Here is an 8,709-nt window from a genome sequence, read left to right on the forward strand (position 1 = left end):
TAAAGTCTTATTAAATTTATCTTCCACTTGCAATGTGGAGTAAAATAAAGACCAAAGAGAAGTCCCAAACTAGTAAAAGAAATTCATTCTGAAACTGTGAAAGAAAAAGAATGGCTTCAAAGTTTATAAGGATCCAATTATTCAAACATCAATAGGTAACAAGGTTAACTAATCATATGGTGCTTCAGTAGTTAGTTGCAATAGGATAAGCCATTATTTCTTGAACACACAAAAAGGGAAGGGAAGATTCAACTAATTAATGAACTTGGCATTTTGATTCTAGAACTCAATTGGAACTAACTGTTTGGACCTTCATTTGCATGTGCTCCTGTTAGGGAGGTCCTTACGATGAGTCTGGTAAACAATTTACTGCTCATGATATAGGACGTGGAGACAGGGCTTGTTCTTGGATGTCACAGTGTTTCACGCTTGTAGATACCAATTCAGGAGCTGGAAAAGCCATTTTGAGGTCACTATATCACCAGTATGCGGAATGGGGCATGGATTTTGGTAAAATTTAATTGCATCCATTTGACAAGTCTTTGTCTTAATGATCTTGATCAGTGTAAATGAAAAAAAATTAAAGGGCAAAAGTTTACAACAATAGTTTCTGAAACTATTGAGTAGAAAAAAAAGCTTTTTACATCTAAAGGTTATAAGGGGCCAATAAAAATTCTAATTGGTGACTAATATTGATTTTTTTTATCTCTTTGCAGTAAAGCATGACTCCATTTTTGGTGATGACTTGGATGTAGATGAGATAAGAACTGTGTCAGAGGTGAATTCTAACAATCCTATTCTACTGAACTTGTTAGTTCTGTGCCAGTTTATTAATTGCAGATCTTGAGGGAGCTTGAGGGAGCATGGCCAAGAATGTAAATAATTTCATGAATATGTATAGGATAACTGCAGATGATTGGGATAAGTGGGAAGATGTAGCGGGACATTTCAGTGTATCAAGGTAAACTGTGTTCTTCAAATATTTTTGTATTGATCATTCAGTAGTCTTAGGTCCATATATTAGTTCTGTGCTTGTGAGCTTTCCAATGCACAGGTGAACTTTTGTAACAGGGACTTTGCTAATGGTGGCATGATAGGAGCCAGTGGTTTGCAGGGGAAGTCATGGCCTGACTTAGATATGCTACCACTGGGCCGGTTACTGATCCAGGTGAGACTTGGGTATAAAGCTTTAGCTTATAACTTCTGAGATTTACAATCACTCACAATTAACGAAAGCCAAACAAAAAGAGAAGTGGGAAGAATCAAAGTAAACACACATATAAACAGATTTAAGTAGCTTGGCCTTTTGACTTATGTCCATGGGGCATAATTCATTTTCTTCTTCATTATGAGAAGATCAGAGGTTGGACAAGCAAATAACTCATGTTTCAGGCCAAAACCATAGCACTGAACTCTTTTACCTCTTCCATCTCCCTTGCTTTCTCAATTATGCATAAACAAATTTTTTGAGACTAGTCTGATATGCCTTATTATTTATATTGTTTCCACTCTCCAATTCAAACCATCACATAGTTACCCTGAACACTCCACAATAGTTGGATTTGAACGCTATCCAATATATAGGATAAATATATCTTTCGACAAGTTTTCATTGAATGCTGATCTGCTGAGTAAGATTAACTGTCTTTCCCTGTTAAAGAAGATGAGAAAAGGGCATATAACTACAAAATGTAAACAAAGGACACAATCAAAATGAATCTTAAGAAAAACTCTCTTGTCAATCTTTTGTTTTCAAAAACAAAGTTCTGGCCAAGGTCTGAAGATAAGAGACTAATAGTCCACGACCATAGAACCAAATTATTATTACTGCTTTCCTGGTTATTTTCTCTTGAAGTGAAATTGGAACCATCTTAAAGATATATTGAACTATCTTATTTCTATCTCTTCCCTTTTCTTTCTAATTTACTAATATTTTTCCAAAAAAAAAGGCACTTAATATTCGGGTTTAGCTTGAAATTTTTCATAATTGAGTTTTCAAGGTAGATACCTTGATGAAACAAAAGCTAAAATTCAATTAATATGGATATTTTTTTTTTATACTAGGTGCCAAAGAAGGGCCACATAGACCATCCAATCTCAATTTAGATGAGCAAAGAACTCAGGTATGTGGGTGAGATCTGTAATGACCTAATTCCTGACATCCTTTCAAGTTGTGGGCGTTGTAGAATTCTGTTTTTCTTGGGGGGAGGTGACTAAATTTTCTTTGGTACAGATGACTCTATGGTCTATGGCCAAATCACCTCTCAAGTTTGGGGGTGATGCAAGGGAAATTGATATGAACACATACAATCTCATCACAAAGCCTATATTATTGGAAATAAATTCTTTTAGCACAAACAATATGGAGGTACAATATCCACCTTTTGATCTTATTAGTTCTTTCCAATAGAATTTAGTAGGAAATTCAGAATGGAATAACTGTGTTGTAATTTCAGTTTCCTTACATCTCCGGCTCAAAAGTTCAAAGTGGAAAAAGGTTCACGCCAAACAATCTAAAAGCCTGAAGGATGAGACCATATTGGATCAGAATTCAAGTGCCTTGATAGTAGCAAATTACTTCAATTGGTCATAGGTTTACGATGATGGTGTAGTGACATTAAATTATTGACCCAACCAGCAAGAAACAGACATCGAAGATGAAGTCTCTGGAGACATTTCTTCTAGACAGCTGTTGATTCCGGAGTGAGGGATCATTGGGTCAGATAATGCAATTGCTTTGTGGCCATGAAAAATTGTTTGAGGATTGTTTCTGCTACTGTTTCAGCATGGACATTGTGTGATGAGGCCTCGTTCTCTTCCACCTAGCTAGTCCTTCTCTTATGTTGCCCGAGTTCAACTTTTTCACTCACAATGGTTATGGGGGTTTTATTTTCTGGCGATATGTCCATGCCAAGCACAAGCAGGTCATTTGAACCTACTTAGCTTTTAATACATCCTTCTAATTTGTTCAGGTCACCCTGAGAAGAAAAAGAAATTCTAACTTTTTATATGTTTGTTTCTGTGATCAGCTTAGTCAATGAGTGGCAAATGCTATTTCGATCATGAAGACCACGCCATCCAATTAGGAGGAGGTTGCAGAAAGTGAGTCCCTGTTGCAATTGCTACTTGTTTCCTGTTGTTGCTTTTATAATCTGAAATAATGTTAATCACATTGACATGATTTGATTCTGATTTGCTCTTGAACCGATCAACTCATATATAAATTACGGGAGGAGGAACACTGTCGGTCTAGTGCGTTATCCACATTGAAATACAACCCTTATTTTCAGGGGGTAAGGGCTTTGACTGGTTTGGGATTCCGTTGCAAGAGAAGGATGCCGTTGAAATTTTAGATATTGGTACATACCAAGCCACTGTGAAATTCTGTGAGATCTTGTTCAAGAACAGAGAACCTGACCAGAAAAAGTCTAATTCGGGTGACTTGATGGTACCAGATTTCTTTAAGTGGCCATACGTCAACGATGATGGTGGAGAAATAACATTAAATTATTGGCCCAACAAGCAACAAACACTCCGGAGTCGTTTAAGATTCAATTCTGTTTCTGATGTAATGGTTGAAGAGGGCGAGATATTGAGGCGCAGTAAGGTTAACCAGCCAGCAAATGATGATAATGATTGTCTGGGAGGATTCCCCTTTGACGGTGAAGAAGCTGAGACAAAATAGAAGAATAGATTTTATTTATTACAACTTCTTCATATGTATAGAGGATGCAACAATCTTCCAGAAGAGGTGAAAATTGTTTGGGGATGCCAACACTTGCACTGAAGTCAGGTAATGACCTCAGACTTACCCTCTAAAAAGATTTCTGGGTTGGTTCTTTACCTAACTTTAAAGGGTTCAGAAAGGATTTGACCCTACCTTTTCCTGGCAAATAAAAAACAGTAAAAGTTACTGCTGAAAAATACATCAGTAATTTGAATAATGCATTTTATTGGGAAAAAAATCGTCTACAATTTCGATTTCGTACAATTCCATGAAATACCACCTTCAAGGGATGACACGTGTATTGATACCAATGCAATGGTCTAGATCTGATTTAAATGCTTCTTCACTGATTTAAGGTTTTATTAATTGTATCAGATCTGGACCATTGTATTGGTATCAATACACGTGTCACCCCGTGAAGGTGGTATTTCACGGAATTATATGTGATCGGAATTGCAGACGATTTCAACCCATATTATTACCTTCTCACCTTCATGACCTTGTCTGTCGAGAAATGAACATGATAGCTTAAGAGTACAGTTTCATGAAATTATTTAAATTTTAATTTAGTTTCTAAAGGGTATTAAGTGATACATTGATTTTTTTTCCCAAGGCACTCATTCATGGTTTTATAAAAAATATAAGAGGGAAAGGGTTAGGCATGCTGCTAGCCTTCAGTAAACTAGCGGCATGCGCCAATTATGCATGCAGGGCTGGACACAAGAGGGTAGGGGGTCTTTTCCACCGAGGAGAGAGAGAGAGAGAGAGAGAGAGAGAGAGAGAGAGAGAGAGTTTGGGCACGCTTTTATCCCAAAATAAAATTACGTGAAGATATAATCCATTTCAAATGATAGAATTACTGTTTTTATTTTTTGGTTCTTTCTTCATTACAGGGAATTGCCTGCGGGCCAAGAGGCTGGAGCTCATATGACTCCTTTTCTTGGATCATATCAGAAGAGGAGTTCCTAAGAAAAAAAGAATATCATCTCTTACGGTTTACTTGCACATGGATATAAGGTTAGAGACTTCAAATTAATAACACCTACCATCTTTTTTCTTCTTCTCTCTTACTTTATCAATCACATGGTAAAGTAATAATTGAAACAGTTGTTATATCACTCCATCTTTGTTCTTCTTTTCTCCCTATTTTGTTGTATGTTGTGTTTGATTTCATCTGGTATGGTTTGATAGATGATTGGGGAGGGTGATCCCTGATCCAGACAGATGACCTCCTTCTAAGGGTGGTAAAGGGTTTTCTGAAGTAGCCAACTAAGTTCATGCCATGGGTTTGAAGTTCAGGATTCATGTCATGAGGGGAATAACTGCACAGGCAGTCAATGCAAACACACCAATCTTGGACATCACAAAGGTCTTGTTCTTTTTCCCTACCATAAGATTCAAAATCTCTTTCTTCTTTCCTTTAGGTTATGTTTGGTTGTGAGGGGAATTAAAAGGAAGGAAATTGAAATTTTTATACTTAAAAAAAAAAAAAATATATATATATATATATATATGTAATCATTACCCCATATGACTATATCATTATTTCAAATCATTTCATATTTGGTTATAAAATTTCACTTTACTTTACATCCAAAATCCCTTGCTATAATATGTAAATTAAAAATTACATGTAAAATGTATTATTACCAATTATGGTTTAAAAAATCAAGTAGTTTATATAATCACATTGAATCACATGGGGTAATGATTATAAATATTTATTTTTTAAGTGTGAAAATTTCACTTCTTTTCCCTTTAAATTCCTCTTGTAAGCAAACGGAGCCTTAAGTATTAAATGATTCCATATTCTTCACCATTAGGGTTGGTTTAAACTTCACTCATATCTGGTGAAAACACTTACATCACTTGCCACATAGCAATACAAGAGGTGATACTATGTACCCATCTCAGTCATGAACACTTCGGGTTTGTTTGATATGTGTTCTCAGAACGCATTCCATGTCAAAAACACGTTCTTGAACGACAAACATATCGTTTGGCATGCGTTCTTGTTCTAGGATCCTAGAACGCACTGGAGAATGCGTCTCATTTTGGAACAGGTCTAATAGCCCATTCCTCGTTCTCATTTTTTTCAGTTTCAAGTACGACATCTTCATTATCGTTTCTTCCTTTTTGTATCCAATAGCCTAGTGCCTATGGGCGCCCTCCATTAAACCTTTTTTTTTTAATGGATGTGAAGGTAAACTTCAAAGTTCTCGCATCTACAATGGAACGAGTTTTGAGTTTAGATTGCTTTTCATCATTGCAACCTCTCAATAGCTACTACTGTCGCCACCCAATGTGAAGTCGGATGGCAAAATAACCTGCGCCTTCCACCCGTTCAGACTCTGCCATACCGATCTCCAGTCTTTTTTTTCCCCTCCTCTTCTAATCAATGGTTTTAGGGAAGTTTCTACTTACCATGCGGTCGGATTATGGGGTCCCTTGAAAATTTCCCCTTCAAATACTGCCGACAGTGGGAAACTTACCTAAACTGGTGGACGAATCTCTTCCATACTTCCATTTTTCTCAGTTGTCCCTTTCATGAGAACCCTTGAAAGGCCAGAGAGAGAGAGAGAGCAGTCAGCTGTCAGCAAAGATCCTCTTACTGTCTCAGATTTGGTACCTTGTAGGAAATATCTCCTCCAATCTCCAACCTCTGTTGTCTTCATCAAGTTCTTCTACTCTTGCAGCAGAGTCCTCAGGTTGCCTACGAGTTGTTCGATGAAATGCTGACGTGCATTCTCAAAATAAGAATGCACTTTGGCTAAATGTGTGTCCAAACAGTATTCTCATTCTTAGTCAAGAATATAAAATGGGAATACATACCAAACACATCCGAACATCTCTTCATTCCTTGATGAAGTGTTCACCCTGCCCTGCCCTGCCTTGCCCGTATTCATGAGTACCTTGATGTAGCCAACTGTTATATTTATTGGGTTTATGGTCTTGAACAATGGATTTCGATATTTAGATGCAGCCAATCGTTATATTAATTGGGTTCATGGTCTTGATGAGTGTAAATGAAAAATTTAAATGGCTATAACATTACAGGTCGGTCTTTGCAACCAAAAATTTCTGAAATTATAGAGTGGATAAAACTAGTGCTGCCAAAAAAGCTCGGTCAACCCAAACCAGCCCTAGCTCGCCCTGAGCCTGAACAAGGCTTGGGCTGAGATTTCAGCCCATAGGGTGGGTTAGGGTTGAGATTTTCAGGCCCGAGGCAGGGTTGGGTTGGGCCTGGGTTGGGGTCTCAACCCAACCCAACCCAATACGACTCAACTCGACCCAATCCAATCCAACCATATGTATTAAGTATATAATGATATAAATATGCTAATAATTGTTAATGGGTAGTTATAAAAAAAGGTCTTTCGTTTTCCACAATCTACACATATACGAAAATTTTGGTCTTTGGCCTCTACAATGCTTCAAGATCAAGCAACCAAGTAACCAATAGTTTTGGGTTGGACTGGATTGGATTAAACTCGGCCCACTCAGGGTCCATCAAGGCTGGGTTGGGCCGGGTTGGGTTGGTTTAAACCTGATAGGGTTGGGCCTGGGTTGAGTTATCCCAACCCGACCTAGGGTTGAGCTGGGCTTGGGTTGAGCTAAGAGACCTAAAAAACTCAGTCCAACCTGACCCATTGATAGCTGTAGATAAAACTTTATACGACTAAGGATTTAATGGGTCATAAAAGTTCTAATTGGTGATTAATATTGATTATCTTTGATCTCTTTGCAGTAAAGCATGACTGCATCTTTAGTGATTACTTGGACATGAATGAGATAAGAACTGTGTCAGAGGTGAATTTTAAATATCCTATTCTACTTTAGTTGTTAGTTATTTTCCAGTTTAGATTATTTTTATTTGAAGGATCATTCAATTGAGTCTTAGGTCTATGTCAGTTTTGAGCATGTGTGGTTTATAGCGTACATGATTTTTTGTGACAGGGACTTTGCTAATGCTGGTATGGTAGGGGCCAGTGATTTGCAGGGCAAGTCATAGCCTGACTTAGATATGCTACCACTGGTGTGGCTAACTGATCCAGGTGAAATGGGGCATTAGTATGTTGTAACTGAATATGTGACACTTATATTTGTTCTGTTTATTGGCCCTTCAAAAACTAATCCAACTAATGATGTACAAATTGCGGTATAAACTTCTGTTACTGTCGTAAACATTGCTGCAGGATGAAGAAGAACATTCATTTCTTATCGCTTTATTTTTTAATGTTGAAGTGGTGCCACTAACTGGAGCAATTACCCAGAGATATAGAAGAATAAACTGAGATTTAGAAATTGAAACTCTTTCCTTCCTAATTGCAATGATAAACCAGCTCGGAATAGCCTATTATTAGCATTTTTGTTTTGTAGGTGAAAAGCAAGGAGATGAAGAGAGCCCAAACTGTTGCTTTCCCTTTTAAGAGATTCCCATTCTGATGATAGTTAATCCAATCAAGGCTCATTAGTGGAGTATGTGTGGTTTGCTGTGGGTTCTGAAATGAGAAGCTTTGAGGCAAGGTACTGTAAATTCATCTACTTAGCTGATCCCAACTGATCAGATTTGAGGATGATCACCTTCTGATCCTCAAAACAGAAGATGAAGGCCTTGCTGGAATGCACCAATGCCTTTGGTATCCCAGTCTTGGATGCTTCTTGCTTGAACTCTGCCTTATTAAGAGGCCTTAAATTATTGCAATGGATTTGTTCAAATGTTATTTTCTATTTTTTACTGTAGACCACCATCTACTTTCACCCACCTCTCACATTAGGTCATTACATCCTTTTTTTTAATTTTTATACTGAACCTCAAAGAGAAAGAATATTTCAGATTAGGGGGAGGGGAGTGAGATTTTTCAAACTAACTAAGGGGACTAAGGGGAACTTGATATTATGACTACATACAAAGGAGGGGAGTGATATTTCCTAAAAAAATAAAAGAGTTATTGTTGTCTCACACGTTTTCGAATACATAT

The 8,709-nt window shown here is 37.3% G+C and overlaps 2 long non-coding RNA genes across 4 annotated transcripts; both read left to right on the forward strand.

Annotated features, from left to right (window-relative positions):
- Positions 1–8: 8 nt before the first annotated feature.
- On the forward strand, positions 9–3,107 carry LOC122065822. 2 transcript variants are annotated; one of them, XR_006136116.1, is made up of 8 exons: positions 9–510; positions 717–778; positions 902–961; positions 1,055–1,168; positions 2,065–2,123; positions 2,234–2,368; positions 2,457–2,924; positions 3,030–3,107. It is a non-coding gene; the product is annotated as an uncharacterized LOC122065822 (long non-coding RNA). The 2 variants fall into 2 exon arrangements; XR_006136115.1 differs by having other exon boundaries at positions 1,072–1,168.
- A 1-nt stretch (position 3,108) lies between these two features.
- Positions 3,109–8,370, forward strand: LOC122065820. Of its 2 annotated transcripts, XR_006136114.1 has the most exons (7): positions 3,109–3,359; positions 3,456–3,793; positions 4,621–4,744; positions 4,919–5,096; positions 7,476–7,537; positions 7,685–7,782; positions 8,108–8,370. It is a non-coding gene; the product is annotated as an uncharacterized LOC122065820 (long non-coding RNA). The 2 variants fall into 2 exon arrangements; XR_006136113.1 differs by having other exon boundaries at positions 3,109–3,793.
- Positions 8,371–8,709: the final 339 nt, after the last annotated feature.

Source organism: Macadamia integrifolia, unplaced genomic scaffold, assembly GCF_013358625.1.
Source record: "Macadamia integrifolia cultivar HAES 741 unplaced genomic scaffold, SCU_Mint_v3 scaffold2127, whole genome shotgun sequence".
Classification (NCBI taxonomy): domain Eukaryota; kingdom Viridiplantae; phylum Streptophyta; class Magnoliopsida; order Proteales; family Proteaceae; genus Macadamia; species Macadamia integrifolia.